Source organism: Stigmatopora nigra, chromosome 14 (assembly GCF_051989575.1).
Source record: "Stigmatopora nigra isolate UIUO_SnigA chromosome 14, RoL_Snig_1.1, whole genome shotgun sequence".
NCBI lineage: Eukaryota > Metazoa > Chordata > Actinopteri > Syngnathiformes > Syngnathidae > Stigmatopora > Stigmatopora nigra.
In genome coordinates, this window is record NC_135521.1 from 5,026,693 (window position 1) to 5,043,550 (window position 16,858).

Below are 16,858 nucleotides of genomic sequence, written 5' to 3' on the forward strand. Positions count from 1 at the left end.
CCTGGAGGGGGGTGCCAGAGCCTATTCCAGTGATCTTCGGGCTACACCTGAAATCGGGTATGTATTTACCTTTTAAAATATTTTCTAGACTTTACTGTTATATATATTGAATGACGAAAATAATATGGTGACTGATATTTGGGCTAGCTTACAAAATATTTTTTGCAGTTTTAGAAGCTGCGACCAAGTGATTACAGTGTTCCCTCGCTACTTCGCGCTTCAGCTACCGCGGACTCAGAGCTTTGCAGATTTTTTTCAGGATTTTTTTTTAAAGATATTAAATGAAAATTATAAATTACATAATTTTACAATGTATGTGTGTATGTGTGTATGTGTGTATGTGTGTATGTGTGTATGTGTGTATGTGTGTATGTGTGTATGTGTGTATGTGTGTATGTGTGTCACGTTCTCTCCGTGCAAAGGCGAGTGTGCAACCCACTACACCAACTCGTGCCCCACTTATACATAGGTGTTGAAACTATAGTAAGGCTTTTTCGTTAAAAAACGACATATAGTATAGTAAGGCTTTTTCGTTAAAAAACGACATATAGTATAGTAAGGCTTTTTCGTTAAAAAACGACATATAGTATAGTAAGGCTTTTTCGTTAAAAAACGACATATAGTATAGTAAGGCTTTTTCGTTAAAAAACGACATATAGTATAGTAAGGCTTTTTCGTTAAAAAACGACATATAGTATAGTAAGGCTTTTTTTCTTGAAAAAAACGACATAGTATAGTAAGGCTTTTTTCTTCGAAAAAACGACATAGTATAGTAAGGCTTTTTTTCTTGAAAAAACGACATAGTATAGTAAGGCTTTTTTCTTCGAAAAAACGACATAGTATAGTAAGGCTTTTTTCTTCGAAAAAACGACATAGTATACTAAGGCTTTTTTCTTCAAAAAAACGACATAGTATACTAAGGCTTTTTTTTCTCGAAAAAACGACATAGTGTAGTAAGGCTTTTTTCTTTGAAAAAACGACATAGTATAGTAAGGCTTTTTTCTTCGAAAAGACGACATAGTATAGTAAGGCTTTTTTTCTTGAAAAAACGACATAGTATAGTAAGGCTTTTTTTCTTGAAAAAACGACATAGTATAGTAAGGCTTTTTTCTTCGAAAAAACGACATAGTATAGTAAGGCTTTTTTTCTTGAAAAAACGACGTAGTATAGTAAGGCTTTTTTTCTTGAAAAAACGACATAGTATAGTAAGGCTTTTTTTCTTGAAAAAACAACATAGTATAGTTAGGCTTTTTTCTTCGAAAAAACGACAAAGTATAGTAAGGCTTTATTGTTAAAAAACAACATAGTATAGTAAGGCTTTTTTTGTTTAAAAAACGACATAGTATTGTAAGGCTTTTTTTTCTTGAAAAACGACATAGTATAGTAAGGCTTTTTTCTTCGAAAAAACGACATAGTATAGTAAGGCTTTTTTCTTCGAAAAAACGACATAGTATAGTAAGGCTTTTTTTCTTGAAAAAACGACATAGTGTAGTAAGGCTTTTTTTCTTGAAAAAACGACATAGTATAGTAAGGCTTTTTTCTCCGAAAAAACGACATAGTATAGTAAGGCTTTTTTTCTTGAAAAAACGACTTAGTATAGTAAGGCTTTTTTTCTTGAAAAAACGACATAGTATAGTAAGGCTTTTTTCTTTGAAAAAACGACATAGTATAGTAAGGCTTTTTCGTTAAAAAACGACATAGTATAGTAAGGCTTTTTTTGTTTAAAAAACGACATAGTATAGTAAGGCTTTTTTTCTTGAAAAAACGACATAGTATAGTAAGGCTTTTTTCTTTGAAAAAACGACATAGTATAGTAAGGCTTTTTTCTTCGAAAAGACGACATAGTATAGTAAGGCTTTTTTTCTTGAAAAAACGACATAGTATAGTAAGGCTTTTTTTCTTGAAAAAACGACATAGTATAGTAAGGCTTTTTTCTTCGAAAAAACGACATAGTATAGTAAGGCTTTTTTTCTTGAAAAAACGACGTAGTATAGTAAGGCTTTTTTTCTTGAAAAAACGACATAGTATAGTAAGGCTTTTTTTCTTGAAAAAACAACATAGTATAGTTAGGCTTTTTTCTTCGAAAAAACGACAAAGTATAGTAAGGCTTTATTGTTAAAAAACAACATAGTATAGTAAGGCTTTTTTTGTTTAAAAAACGACATAGTATTGTAAGGCTTTTTTTTCTTGAAAAAACGACATAGTATAGTAAGGCTTTTTTCTTCGAAAAAACGACATAGTATAGTAAGGCTTTTTTCTTCGAAAAAACGACATAGTATAGTAAGGCTTTTTTTCTTGAAAAAACGACATAGTGTAGTAAGGCTTTTTTTCTTGAAAAAACGACATAGTATAGTAAGGCTTTTTTCTCCGAAAAAACGACATAGTATAGTAAGGCTTTTTTTCTTGAAAAAACGACTTAGTATAGTAAGGCTTTTTTTCTTGAAAAAACGACATAGTATAGTAAGGCTTTTTTCTTTGAAAAAACGACATAGTATAGTAAGGCTTTTTCGTTAAAAAACGACATAGTATAGTAAGGCTTTTTTTGTTTAAAAAACGACATAGTATAGTAAGGCTTTTTTTCTTGAAAAAACGACATAGTATAGTAAGGCCTTTTTGTTCGAAAAAACGACATAGTATAGTGAGGCTTTTTTCTTCGAAAAAACGACATAGTGTAGTAAGGCTTTTTTTCTTGAAAAAACGACATAGTATAGTAAGGCTTTTTTTCTTGAAAAAACGACATAGTATAGTAAGGCTTTTTTCTTTGAAAAAACGACATAGTATAGTAAGGCTTTTTCGTTAAAAAACGACATAGTATAGTAAGGCTTTTTTTCTTGAAAAAACGACATAGTATAGTAGGGCTTTTTTTTTTTGAAAAAACGACATAGTATAGTAAGGCTTTTTTCTTCGAAAAAACAACATAGTATAGTAAGGCTTTTTTCTTCGAAAAAAACGACATAGTATAGTAAGGCTTTTTTTCTTGAAAAAACGACATGGTATAGTAAGGCTTTTTTTCTTGAAAAAACGATATAGTATAGTAAGGCTTTTTCGTTAAAAAACGACATAGTATAGTAAGGCTTTTTTTCTTGAAAAAACGACATAGTATAGTAAGGCTTTTTTTTGAAAAAACGACATAGTATAGTAAGGCTTTTTTCTTCGAAAAAACAACATAGTATAGTAAGGCTTTTTTCTTCGAAAAAAACGACATAGTATAGTAAGGCTTTTTTTCTTGAAAAAACGACATAGTATAGTAAGGCTTTTTTTCTTGAAAAAACGACATAGTATAGTTAGGCTTTTTTCTTCGAAAAAACGACATAGTATAGTAAGGCTTTTTTTGTTTAAAAAACGACATAGTATAGTAAGGCTTTTTTTCTTGAAAAAACGACATAGTATATTAAGGCTTTTTTTCTTGAAAAAACGACATAGTATAGTAAGGCTTTTTTTGTTTAAAAAACGACATAGTATAGTAAGGCTTTTTTCTTCGAAAAAACGACATAGTATAGTAAGGCTTTTTTTCTTGAAAAAACGACATAGTATAGTAAGGCTTTTTTCTTTGAAAAAACGACATAGTATAGTAAGGCTTTTTTTCTTGAAAAAACAACATAGTATAGTTAGGCTTTTTTCTTCGAAAAAACGACAAAGTATAGTAAGGCTTTATTGTTAAAAAACAACATAGTATAGTAAGGCTTTTTTTGTTTAAAAAACGACATAGTATTGTAAGGCTTTTTTTTCTTGAAAAAACGACTTAGTATAGTAAGGCTTTTTTTCTTGAAAAAACGACATAGTATAGTAAGGCTTTTTTCTTTGAAAAAACGACATAGTATAGTAAGGCTTTTTCGTTAAAAAACGACATAGTATAGTAAGGCTTTTTTTGTTTAAAAAACGACATAGTATAGTAAGGCTTTTTTTCTTGAAAAAACGACATAGTATAGTAAGGCCTTTTTGTTCGAAAAAACGACATAGTATAGTGAGGCTTTTTTCTTCGAAAAAACGACATAGTGTAGTAAGGCTTTTTTTCTTGAAAAAACGACATAGTATAGTAAGGCTTTTTTTCTTGAAAAAACGACATAGTATAGTAAGGCTTTTTTTCTTGAAAAAACGACATAGTATAGTAAGGCTTTTTTCTTTGAAAAAACGACATAGTATAGTAAGGCTTTTTCGTTAAAAAACGACATAGTATAGTAAGGCTTTTTTTCTTGAAAAAACGACATAGTATAGTAAGGCTTTTTTTTTTTGAAAAAACGACATAGTATAGTAAGGCTTTTTTCTTCGAAAAAACAACATAGTATAGTAAGGCTTTTTTCTTCGAAAAAAACGACATAGTATAGTAAGGCTTTTTTTCTTGAAAAAACGACATGGTATAGTAAGGCTTTTTTTCTTGAAAAAACGATATAGTATAGTAAGGCTTTTTCGTTAAAAAACGACATAGTATAGTAAGGCTTTTTTTCTTGAAAAAACGACATAGTATAGTAAGGCTTTTTTTTTGAAAAAACGACATAGTATAGTAAGGCTTTTTTCTTCGAAAAAACAACATAGTATAGTAAGGCTTTTTTCTTCGAAAAAAACGACATAGTATAGTAAGGCTTTTTTTCTTGAAAAAACGACATAGTATAGTAAGGCTTTTTTTCTTGAAAAAACGACATAGTATAGTTAGGCTTTTTTCTTCGAAAAAACGACATAGTATAGTAAGGCTTTTTTTTGTTTAAAAAACGACATAGTATAGTAAGGCTTTTTTTCTTGAAAAAACGACATAGTATATTAAGGCTTTTTTTCTTGAAAAAACGACATAGTATAGTAAGGCTTTTTTTGTTTAAAAAACGACATAGTATAGTAAGGCTTTTTTCTTCGAAAAAACGACATAGTATAGTAAGGCTTTTTTTCTTGAAAAAACGACATAGTATAGTAAGGCTTTTTTTCTTGAAAAAATGACATAGTATAGTAAGGCTTTTTTTCTTGAAAAAACGACATAGTATAGTAAGGCTTTTTTTGTTTAAAAAACGACATAGTATAGTAAGGCTTTTTTCTTTGAAAAAACGACATAGTATAGTAAGGCTTTTTTCTTCGAAAAAACGACATAGTATAGTAAGGCTTTTTTCTTTGAAAAAACGACATAGTATAGTAAGGCTTTTTCGTTAAAAAACGACATAGTATAGTAAGGCTTTTTTTGTTTAAAAAACGACATAGTATAGTAAGGCTTTTTTTCTTGAAAAAAACGACATAGTATAGTAAGGCTTTTTTTCTTGAAAAAAACGACATAGTATAGTAAGGCTTTTTTTCTTGAAAAAACGACATAGTATAGTAAGGCTTTTTTTCTTGAAAAAACGACATAGTATAGTAAGGCTTTTTTTCTTGAAAAAACGACATAGTATAGTAAGGCTTTTTTTCTTGAAAAAACGACGTAGTATAGTAAGGCTTTTTTTTCTTGAAAAAACGACATAGTATAGTAAGGCTTTTTTTCTTGAAAAAACAACATAGTATAGTTAGGCTTTTTTCTTCGAAAAAACGACAAAGTATAGTAAGGCTTTATTGTTAAAAAACAACATAGTATAGTAAGGCTTTTTTTGTTTAAAAAACGACATAGTATAGTAAGGCTTTTTTTCTTGAAAAAACGACATAGTATAGTAAGGCTTTTTTCTTCGAAAAAACGACATAGTATAGTAAGGCTTTTTTCTTCGAAAAAACGACATAGTATAGTAAGGCTTTTTTTCTTGAAAAAACGACATAGTGTAGTAAGGCTTTTTTTCTTGAAAAAACGACATAGTATAGTAAGGCTTTTTTCTTCGAAAAAACGACATAGTATAGTAAGGCTTTTTTTCTTGAAAAAACGACATAGTATAGTAAGGCTTTTTTTCTTGAAAAAACGACATAGTATAGTAAGGCTTTTTTCTTTGAAAAAACGACATAGTATAGTAAGGTTTTTTTCGTTAAAAAACGACATAGTATAGTAAGGCTTTTTTTGTTTAAAAAACGACATAGTATAGTAAGGCTTTTTTTCTTGAAAAAACGACATAGTATAGTAAGGCCTTTTTGTTCGAAAAAACGACATAGTATAGTGAGGCTTTTTTCTTCGAAAAAACGACATAGTGTAGTAAGGCTTTTTTTCTTGAAAAAACGACATAGTATAGTAAGGCTTTTTTTCTTGAAAAAACGACATAGTATAGTAAGGCTTTTTTTGTTTAAAAAACGACATAGTATAGTAAGGCTTTTTTTCTTGAAAAAACGACATAGTATAGTAAGGCTTTTTTTCTTGAAAAAACGACATAGTATAGTAAGGCTTTTTTCTTTGAAAAAACGACATAGTATAGTAAGGCTTTTTCGTTAAAAAACGACATAGTATAGTAAGGCTTTTTTTCTTGAAAAAACGACATAGTATAGTAAGGCTTTTTTTTTTGAAAAAACGACATAGTATAGTAAGGCTTTTTTCTTCGAAAAAACAACATAGTATAGTAAGGCTTTTTTCTTCGAAAAAAACGACATAGTATAGTAAGGCTTTTTTTCTTGAAAAAACGATATAGTATAGTAAGGCTTTTTCGTTAAAAAACGACATAGTATTGTAAGGCTTTTTTTCTTGAAAAAACGACATAGTATAGTAAGGCTTTTTTTTTTGAAAAAACGACATAGTATAGTAAGGCTTTTTTCTTCAAAAAAACAACATAGTATAGTAAGGCTTTTTTCTTCGAAAAAAACGACATAGTATAGTAAGGCTTTTTTTCTTGAAAAAACGACATAGTATAGTAAGGCTTTTTTTCTTGAAAAAACGACATAGTATAGTTAGGCTTTTTTCTTCGAAAAAACGACATAGTATAGTAAGGCTTTTTTTGTTTAAAAAACGACATAGTATAGTAAGGCTTTTTTTCTTGAAAAAACGACATAGTATATTAAGGCTTTTTTTCTTGAAAAAACGACATAGTATAGTAAGGCTTTTTTTGTTTAAAAAACGACATAGTATAGTAAGGCTTTTTTCTTCGAAAAAACGACATAGTATAGTAAGGCTTTTTTTCTTGAAAAAACGACATAGTATAGTAAGGCTTTTTTTCTTGAAAAAATGACATAGTATAGTAAGGCTTTTTTTCTTGAAAAAAACGACATAGTATAGTAAGGTTTTTTTTCTTGAAAAAACAACATAGTATAGTAAGGCTTTTTTTGTTTAAAAAACGACATAGTATAGTAAGGCTTTTTTCTTTGAAAAAACGACATAGTATAGTAAGGCTTTTTTTCTTGAAAAAACGACATAGTATAGTAAGGCTTTTTTTCTTGAAAAAACGACATAGTATAGTAAGGCTTTTTTTCTTCGAAAAAACGACATAGTATAGTAAGGCTTTTTTTCTTGAAAAAACGACATAGTATAGTAAGGCTTTTTTTGTTTAAAAAACGACATAGTATAGTAAGGCTTTTTTCTTTGAAAAAACGACATAGTATAGTAAGGCTTTTTTTCTTGAAAAAACGACATAGTATAGTAAGGCTTTTTTTCTTGAAAAAACGACATAGTATAGTAAGGCTTTTTTCTTCGAAAAAACGACATAGTATAGTAAGGCCTTTTTGTTCGAAAAAACGACATAGTATAGTAAGGCTTTTTTCTTCGAAAAAACGACATAGTATAGTAAGGCTTTTTTCTTCGAAAAAACGACATAGTATAGTAAGGCTTTTTTTCTTGAAAAAACGACATAGTATAGTAAGGCTTTTTTCTTCGAAAAAACGACATAGTATAGTAAGGCTTTTTTTCTTGAAAAAACGACATAGTATAGTAAGGCTTTTTTCTTGAAAAAACGACATTGTATAGTAAGGGTTTTTTCTTCGAAAAAACGACATAGTATAGTAAGGCTTTTTTTCTTGAAAAAACGACATAGTATAGTAAGGCTTTTTTTCTTGAAAAAACGACATAGTATAGTAAGGCTTTTTTTCTTGAAAAAACGACATAGTATAGTAAGGCTTTTTTTCTTGAAAAAACGACATAGTATAGTAAGGCTTTTTTCTTCGAAAAAACGACATAGTATAGTAAGGCTTTTTTTCTTGAAAAAACGACATAGTATAGTAAGGCTTTTTTCTTCGAAAAAAACGACATAGTATAGTAAGGCTTTTTTTCTTGAAAAAACGACATAGTATAGTAAGGCTTTTTTCTTTGAAAAAACGACCAAGTATTGTAAGGCTTTTTCGTTAAAAAACGACATAGTATAGTAAGGCTTTTTTTGTTTAAAAAACGACATAGTATAGTAAGGCTTTTTTTGTTTAAAAAACGACTTAGTATAGTAAGGCTTTTTTCTTCGAAAAAACGACATAGTATAGTAAGGCCTTTTTGTTCGAAAAAACGACATAGTATAGTAAGGCTTTTTTTCTTGAAAAAACGACATAGTATAGTAAGGCTTTTTTTCTTGAAAAAACGACATAGTATAGTAAGGCTTTTTTTGTTTAAAAAACGACATAGTATAGTAAGGCTTTTTTCTTCGGAAAAACGACATAGTATAGTAAGGCTTTTTTTGTTTAAAAAACGACATAGTATAGTAAGGCTTTTTTTCTTGAAAAAACGACATAGTATATTAAGGCTTTTTTTTCTTGAAAAAACGACATAGTATAGTAAGGCTTTTTTTGTTTAAAAAACGACATAGTATAGTAAGGCTTTTTTCTTCGAAAAAACGACATAGTATAGTAAGGCTTTTTTTCTTGAAAAAACGACATAGTATAGTAAGGCTTTTTTTTCTTGAAAAAACGACATAGTATAGTAAGGCTTTTTTCTTTGAAAAAACGACATAGTATTGTAAGGCTTTTTCGTTAAAAAACGACATAGTATAGTAAGGCTTTTTTTGTTTAAAAAACGACATAGTATAGTAAGGCTTTTTTTTCTTGAAAAAACGACATAGTATAGTAAGGCTTTTTTCTTCGAAAAAACGACATAGTATAGTAAGGCTTTTTTGTTCGAAAAAACGACATAGTATAGTAAGGCTTTTTTTCTTGAAAAAACGACATAGTATAGTAAGGCTTTTTTTCTTGAAAAAACAATATAGTATAGTCAGGCTTTTTTTGTTTAAAAAACGACATAGTATAGTAAGGCTTTTTTCTTCGAAAAAACGACATAGTATAGTAAGGCTTTTTTTGTTTAAAAAACGACATAGTATAGTAAGGCTTTTTTCTTTGAAAAAACGACATAGTATAGTAAGGCTTTTTTCCTTGAAAAAACGACATAGTATAGTAAGGCTTTTTTTCTTGAAAAAACGACATAGTATAGTAAGGCTTTTTTCTTCGAAAAAACGACATAGTATAGTAAGGCCTTTTTGTTCGAAAAAACGACATAGTATAGTAAGGCTTTTTTCTTCGAAAAAACGACATAGTATAGTAAGGCTTTTTTTCTTGAAAAAACGACATAGTATAGTAAGGGTTTTTTCTTCGAAAAAACGACATAGTATAGTAAGGCTTTTTTTCTTGAAAAAAACGACATAGTATAGTAAGGCTTTTTTCTTGAAAAAACGACATAGTATAGTAAGGCTTTTTTCTTCGAAAAAACGACATAGTATAGTAAGGCTTTTTTTCTTGAAAAAACGACATAGTATAGTAAGGCTTTTTTTCTTGAAAAAACGACATAGTATAGTAAGGGTTTTTTCTTCGAAAAAACGACATAGTATAGTAAGGCTTTTTTTCTTGAAAAAACGACATAGTATAGTAAGGCTTTTTTTCTTGAAAAAACGACATAGTATAGTAAGGCTTTTTTTCTTGAAAAAACGACATAGTATAGTAAGGCTTTTTTCTTCGAAAAAACGACATAGTATAGTAAGGCTTTTTTTCTTGAAAAAACGACATAGTATAGTAAGGCTTTTTTCTTCGAAAAAACGACATAGTATAGTAAGGCTTTTTTTCTTGAAAAAACGACATAGTATAGTAAGGCTTTTTTTCTTTAAAAAACGACATAGTATAGTAAGGCTTTTTTCTTTGAAAAAACGACATAGTATTGTAAGGCTTTTTCGTTAAAAAACGACATAGTATAGTAAGGCTTTTTTTGTTTAAAAAACGACATAGTATAGTAAGGCTTTTTTTCTTGAAAAAACGACATAGTATAGTAAGGCTTTTTTTGTTTGAAAAACGACATAGTATAGTAAGGCTTTTTTCTTCGAAAAAACGACATAGTATAGTAAGGCTTTTTTTCTTGAAAAAACGACATGGTATAGTAAGGCTTTTTTTCTTGAAAAAACGACATAGTATATTAAGGCTTTTTTTCTTGAAAAAACGACATAGTATAGTAAGGCTTTTTTTGTTTAAAAAACGACATAGTATAGTAAGGCTTTTTTCTTTGAAAAAACGACATAGTATAGTAAGGCTTTTTTTCTTGAAAAAACGACATAGTATAGTAAGGCTTTTTTTCTTGAAAAAACGACATAGTATAGTAAGGCTTTTTTCTTTGAAAAAACGACATAGTATTGTAAGGCTTTTTCGTTAAAAAACGACATAGTATAGTAAGGCTTTTTTTGTTTAAAAAACGACATAGTATAGTAAGGCTTTTTTTCTTGAAAAAACGACATAGTATAGTAAGGCTTTTTTCTTCGAAAAAACAACATAGTATAGTAAGGCTTTTTTGTTCGAAAAAACGACATAGTATAGTAAGGCTTTTTTTCTTGAAAAATCGACATAGTATAGTAAGGCTTTTTTTCTTGAAAAAACGACATAGTATAGTAAGGCTTTTTTTGTTTAAAAAACGACATAGTATAGTAAGGCTTTTTTCTTCGAAAAAACGACATAGTATAGTAAGGCTTTTTTTCTTGAAAAAACGACATAGTATAGTAAGGCTTTTTTTCTTGAAAAAACGACATAGTATAGTAAGGCTTTTTTTCTTGAAAAAAACGACATAGTATAGTAAGGCTTTTTTTCTTGAAAAAACGACATAGTATAGTAAGGCTTTTTTTGTTTAAAAAACAACATAGTATAGTAAGGCTTTTTTCTTCGAAAAAACGACATAGTATAGTAAGGCTTTTTTTCTTGAAAAAACGACATAGTATAGTAAGGCTTTTTTCTTTGAAAAAACGACCAAGTATTGTAAGGCTTTTTCGTTAAAAAACGACATAGTATAGTAAGGCTTTTTTTGTTTAAAAAACGACATAGTATAGTAAGGCTTTTTTTCTTGAAAAAACGACATAGTATAGTAAGGCTTTTTTTCTTGAAAAAACGACATAGTATAGTAAGGCTTTTTTTCTTGAAAAAACGACATAGTATTGTAAGGCTTTTTCGTTAAAAAACGACATAGTATAGTAAGGCTTTTTTTGTTTAAAAAACGACATAGTATAGTAAGGCTTTTTTTCTTGAAAAAACGACATAGTATAGTAAGGCTTTTTTCTTCGAAAAAACAACATAGTATAGTAAGGCTTTTTTGTTCGAAAAAACGACATAGTATAGTAAGGCTTTTTTTCTTGAAAAAACGACATAGTATAGTAAGGCTTTTTTTCTTGAAAAAACGACATAGTATAGTAAGGCTTTTTTTCTTGAAAAAAACGACATAGTATAGTAAGGCTTTTTTTCTTGAAAAAACGACATAGTATAGTAAGGCTTTTTTTGTTTAAAAAACGACATAGTATAGTAAGGCTTTTTTCTTTGAAAAAACGACATAGTATAGTAAGGCTTTTTTTCTTGAAAAAACGACATAGTATAGTAAGGCTTTTTTTCTTGAAAAAACGACATAGTATAGTAAGGCTTTTTTCTTTGAAAAAACGACATAGTATAGTAAGGCTTTTTCGTTAAAAAACGACATAGTATAGTAAGGCTTTTTTTGTTTAAAAAACGACATAGTATAGTAAGGCTTTTTTTCTTGAAAAAACGACATAGTATAGTTAGGCTTTTTTCTTCGAAAAAACGACATAGTATAGTAAGGCTTTTTTGTTCGAAAAAACGACATAGTATAGTAAGGCTTTTTTTCTTGAAAAAACGACATAGTATAGTAAGGCTTTTTTTCTTGAAAAATCGATATAGTATAGTAAGGCTTTTTTTGTTTAAAAAACGACATAGTATAGTAAGGCTTTTTTCTTCGAAAAAACGACATAGTATAGTAAGGCTTTTTTTGTTTAAAAAACGACATGGTATAGTAAGGCTTTTTTTCTTGAAAAAACGACATAGTATATTAAGGCTTTTTTTCTTGAAAAAACGACATAGTATAGTAAGGCTTTTTTTTGTTTAAAAAACGACATAGTATAGTAAGGCTTTTTTCTTCGAAAAAACGACATAGTATAGTAAGGCTTTTTTCTTGAAAAAACGACATAGTATAGTAAGGCTTTTTTTCTTGAAAAAACGACATAGTATAGTAAGGCTTTTTTTCTTGAAAAAAACGACATAGTATAGTAAGGCTTTTTTTCTTGAAAAAACGACATAGTATAGTAAGGCTTTTTTTGTTTAAAAAACGACATAGTATAGTAAGGCTTTTTTCTTTGAAAAAACGACATAGTATAGTAAGGCTTTTTTTCTTGAAAAAACGACATAGTATAGTAAGGCTTTTTTTCTTGAAAAAACGACATAGTATAGTAAGGCTTTTTTCTTCGAAAAAACGACATAGTATAGTAAGGCCTTTTTGTTCGAAAAAACGACATAGTATAGTAAGGCTTTTTTTCTTGAAAAAACGACATAGTATAGTAAGGCTTTTTTTCTTGAAAAAACGACATAGTATAGTAAGGCTTTTTTTCTTGAAAAAAACGACATAGTATAGTAAGGCTTTTTTTCTTGAAAAAACGACATAGTATTGTAAGGCTTTTTCGTTAAAAAACGACATAGTATAGTAAGGCTTTTTTTGTTTAAAAAACGACATAGTATAGTAAGGCTTTTTTTCTTGAAAAAACGACATAGTATAGTAAGGCTTTTTTCTTCGAAAAAACAACATAGTATAGTAAGGCTTTTTTGTTCGAAAAAACGACATAGTATAGTAAGGCTTTTTCTCTTGAAAAAACGACATAGTATAGTGAGGCTTTTTTTCTTGAAAAAACGACATAGTATAGTAAGGCTTTTTTTGTTTAAAAAACGACATAGTATAGTAAGGCTTTTTTCTTCGAAAAAACGACATAGTATAGTTAGGCTTTTTTTCTTGAAAAAACGACATAGTATAGTAAGGCTTTTTTCTTCGAAAAAACGACATAGTATAGTAAGGCTTTTTTTCTTGAAAAAACGACATAGTATAGTAAGGCTTTTTTTCTTGAAAAAACGACATAGTATAGTAAGGCTTTTTTTCTTGAAAAAAACGACATAGTATAGTAAGGCTTTTTTTCTTGAAAAAACGACATAGTATAGTAAGGCTTTTTTTGTTTAAAAAACGACATAGTATAGTAAGGCTTTTTTCTTTGAAAAAACGACATAGTATAGTAAGGCTTTTTTTCTTGAAAAAACGACATAGTATAGTAAGGCTTTTTTTCTTGAAAAAACGACATAGTATAGTAAGGCTTTTTTCTTCGAAAAAACGACATAGTATAGTAAGGCCTTTTTGTTCGAAAAAACGACATAGTATAGTAAGGCTTTTTTCTTCGAAAAAACGACATAGTATAGTAAGGCTTTTTTTCTTGAAAAAACGACATAGTATAGTAAGGCTTTTTTTCTTGAAAAAACGACATAGTATAGTAAGGCTTTTTTTCTTGAAAAAACGACATAGTATAGTAAGGCTTTTTTCTTCGAAAAAACGACATAGTATAGTAAGGCCTTTTTGTTCGAAAAAACGACATAGTATAGTAAGGCTTTTTTCTTCGAAAAAACGACATAGTATAGTAAGGCTTTTTTCTTCGAAAAAACGACATAGTATAGTAAGGCTTTTTTCTTCGAAAAAACGACATAGTATAGTAAGGCTTTTTTTCTTGAAAAAACGACATAGTATAGTAAGGGTTTTTTCTTTGAAAAAACGACATAGTATAGTAAGGCTTTTTTTCTTGAAAAAACGACATAGTATAGTAAGGCTTTTTTTTCTTGAAAAAACGACATAGTATAGTAAGGCTTTTTTTCTTGAAAAAACGACATAGTATAGTAAGGCTTTTTTTGTTTAAAAAACGACATAGTATAGTAAGGCTTTTTTTCTTGAAAAAACGACATAGTATAGTAAGGCTTTTTTTGTTTAAAAAACGACATAGTATAGTAAGGCTTTTTTCTTCGAAAAAACGACATAGTATAGTAAGGCTTTTTTTCTTGAAAAAACGACATAGTTTAGTAAGGCTTTTTTTCTTGAAAAAACGACATAGTATAGTAAGGCTTTTTTTCTTGAAAAAAACGACATAGTATAGTAAGGCTTTTTTTCTTGAAAAAACGACATAGTATTGTAAGGCTTTTTCGTTAAAAAACGACATAGTATAGTAAGGCTTTTTTTGTTTAAAAAACGACATAGTATAGTAAGGCTTTTTTTCTTGAAAAAACGACATAGTATAGTAAGGCTTTTTTCTTCGAAAAAACAACATAGTATAGTAAGGCTTTTTTGTTCGAAAAAACGACATAGTATAGTAAGGCTTTTTTTCTTGAAAAAACGACATAGTATAGTAAGGCTTTTTTTCTTGAAAAAACGACATAGTATAGTAAGGCTTTTTTTCTTGAAAAAAACGACATAGTATAGTAAGGCTTTTTTTCTTGAAAAAACGACATAGTATAGTAAGGCTTTTTTTGTTTAAAAAACGACATAGTATAGTAAGGCTTTTTTCTTTGAAAAAACGACATAGTATAGTAAGGCTTTTTTTCTTGAAAAAACGACATAGTATAGTAAGGCTTTTTTTCTTGAAAAAACGACATAGTATAGTAAGGCTTTTTTTCTTGAAAAAACGACATAGTATAGTAAGGCTTTTTTTGTTTAAAAAACGACATAGTATAGTAAGGCTTTTTTTGTTTAAAAAACGACATAGTATAGTAAGGCTTTTTTCTTTGAAAAAACGACATAGTATATTAAGGCTTTTTTTCTTGAAAAAACGACATAGTATAGTAAGGCTTTTTTTCTTGAAAAAACGACATAGTATATTAAGGCTTTTTTTCTTGAAAAAACGACATAGTATAGTAAGGCTTTTTTCTTCGAAAAAACGACATAGTATAGTAAGGCTTTTTTCTTGAAAAAACGACATAGTATAGTAAGGCTTTTTTTCTTGAAAAAACGACATAGTATAGTAAGGCTTTTTTTCTTGAAAAAAACGACATAGTATAGTAAGGCTTTTTTTCTTGAAAAAACGACATAGTATAGTAAGGCTTTTTTTGTTTAAAAAACGACATAGTATAGTAAGGCTTTTTTCTTTGAAAAAACGACATAGTATAGTAAGGCTTTTTTTCTTGAAAAAACGACATAGTATAGTAAGGCTTTTTTTCTTGAAAAAACGACATAGTATAGTAAGGCTTTTTTCTTCGAAAAAACGACATAGTATTGTAAGGCTTTTTCGTTAAAAAAACGACATAGTATAGTAAGGCTTTTTTTGTTTAAAAAACGACATAGTATAGTAAGGCTTTTTTTCTTGAAAAAACGACATAGTATAGTAAGGCTTTTTTCTTCGAAAAAACAACATAGTATAGTAAGGGTTTTTTCTTCGAAAAAACGACATAGTATAGTAAGGCTTTTTTTCTTGAAAAAACGACATAGTATAGTAAGGCTTTTTTTCTTGAAAAAACGACATAGTATAGTAAGGCTTTTTTTCTTGAAAAAACGACATAGTATAGTAAGGCTTTTTTCTTCGAAAAAACGACATAGTATAGTAAGGCTTTTTTCTTGAAAAAACGACATAGTATAGTAAGGCTTTTTTCTTCGAAAAAACGACATAGTATAGTAAGGCTTTTTTTCTTGAAAAAACGACATAGTATAGTAAGGCTTTTTTTCTTGAAAAAACGACATAGTATAGTAAGGCTTTTTTCTTTGAAAAAACGACATAGTATTGTAAGGCTTTTTCGTTAAAAAACGACATAGTATAGTAAGGCTTTTTTTGTTTAAAAAACGACATAGTATAGTAAGGCTTTTTTTCTTGAAAAAACGACATAGTTTAGTAAGGCTTTTTTTGTTTAAAAAACGACATAGTATAGTAAGGCTTTTTTCTTCGAAAAAACGACATGGTATAGTAAGGCTTTTTTTCTTGAAAAAACGACATAGTATAGTAAGGCTTTTTTTCTTGAAAAAACGACATAGTATAGTAAGGCTTTTTTTCTTGAAAAAACGACATAGTATTGTAAGGCTTTTTCGTTAAAAAACGACATAGTATAGTAAGGCTTTTTTTGTTTAAAAAACGACATAGTATAGTAAGGCTTTTTTTCTTGAAAAAACGACATAGTATAGTAAGGCTTTTTTCTTCGAAAAAACAACATAGTATAGTAAGGCTTTTTTGTTCGAAAAAACGACATAGTATAGTAAGGCTTTTTTTCTTGAAAAAACGACATAGTATAGTAAGGCTTTTTTTGTTTAAAAAACGACATAGTATAGTAAGGCTTTTTTTCTTGAAAAAACGACATAGTATAGTAAGGCTTTTTTCTTCGAAAAAACAACATAGTATAGTAAGGCTTTTTTGTTCGAAAAAACGACATAGTATAGTAAGGCTTTTTTTCTTGAAAAAACGACATAGTATAGTAAGGCTTTTTTTCTTGAAAAAACGACATAGTATAGTAAGGCTTTTTTTGTTTAAAAAACGACATAGTATAGTAAGGCTTTTTTCTTCGAAAAAACGACATAGTATAGTAAGGCTTTTTTCTTTGAAAAAACGACATAGTATAGTAAGGCTTTTTTTCTTGAAAAAACGACATAGTATAGTAAGGCTTTTTTTCTTGAAAAAACGACATAGTATAGTAAGGCTTTTTTCTTCGAAAAAACGACATAGTATAGTAAGGCCTTTTTGTTCGAAAAAACGACATAGTATAGTAAGGCTTTTTTCTTCGAAAAAACGACATAGTATAGTAAGGCTTTTTTTCTTGAAAA

General features: G+C 28.4%; 1 long non-coding RNA gene across 1 annotated transcript in view; it reads left to right on the plus strand.

Moving 5' to 3' along the window:
* The window catches only part of LOC144207723 (uncharacterized), a 20,616-nt gene continuing 3,758 nt past the window's right edge, over positions 1-16,858 (plus strand). The window contains exon 1 of the long non-coding RNA XR_013328777.1: positions 1-57. This is a non-coding gene — a long non-coding RNA (uncharacterized LOC144207723). The remainder of the gene's footprint in view (positions 58-16,858) is intronic.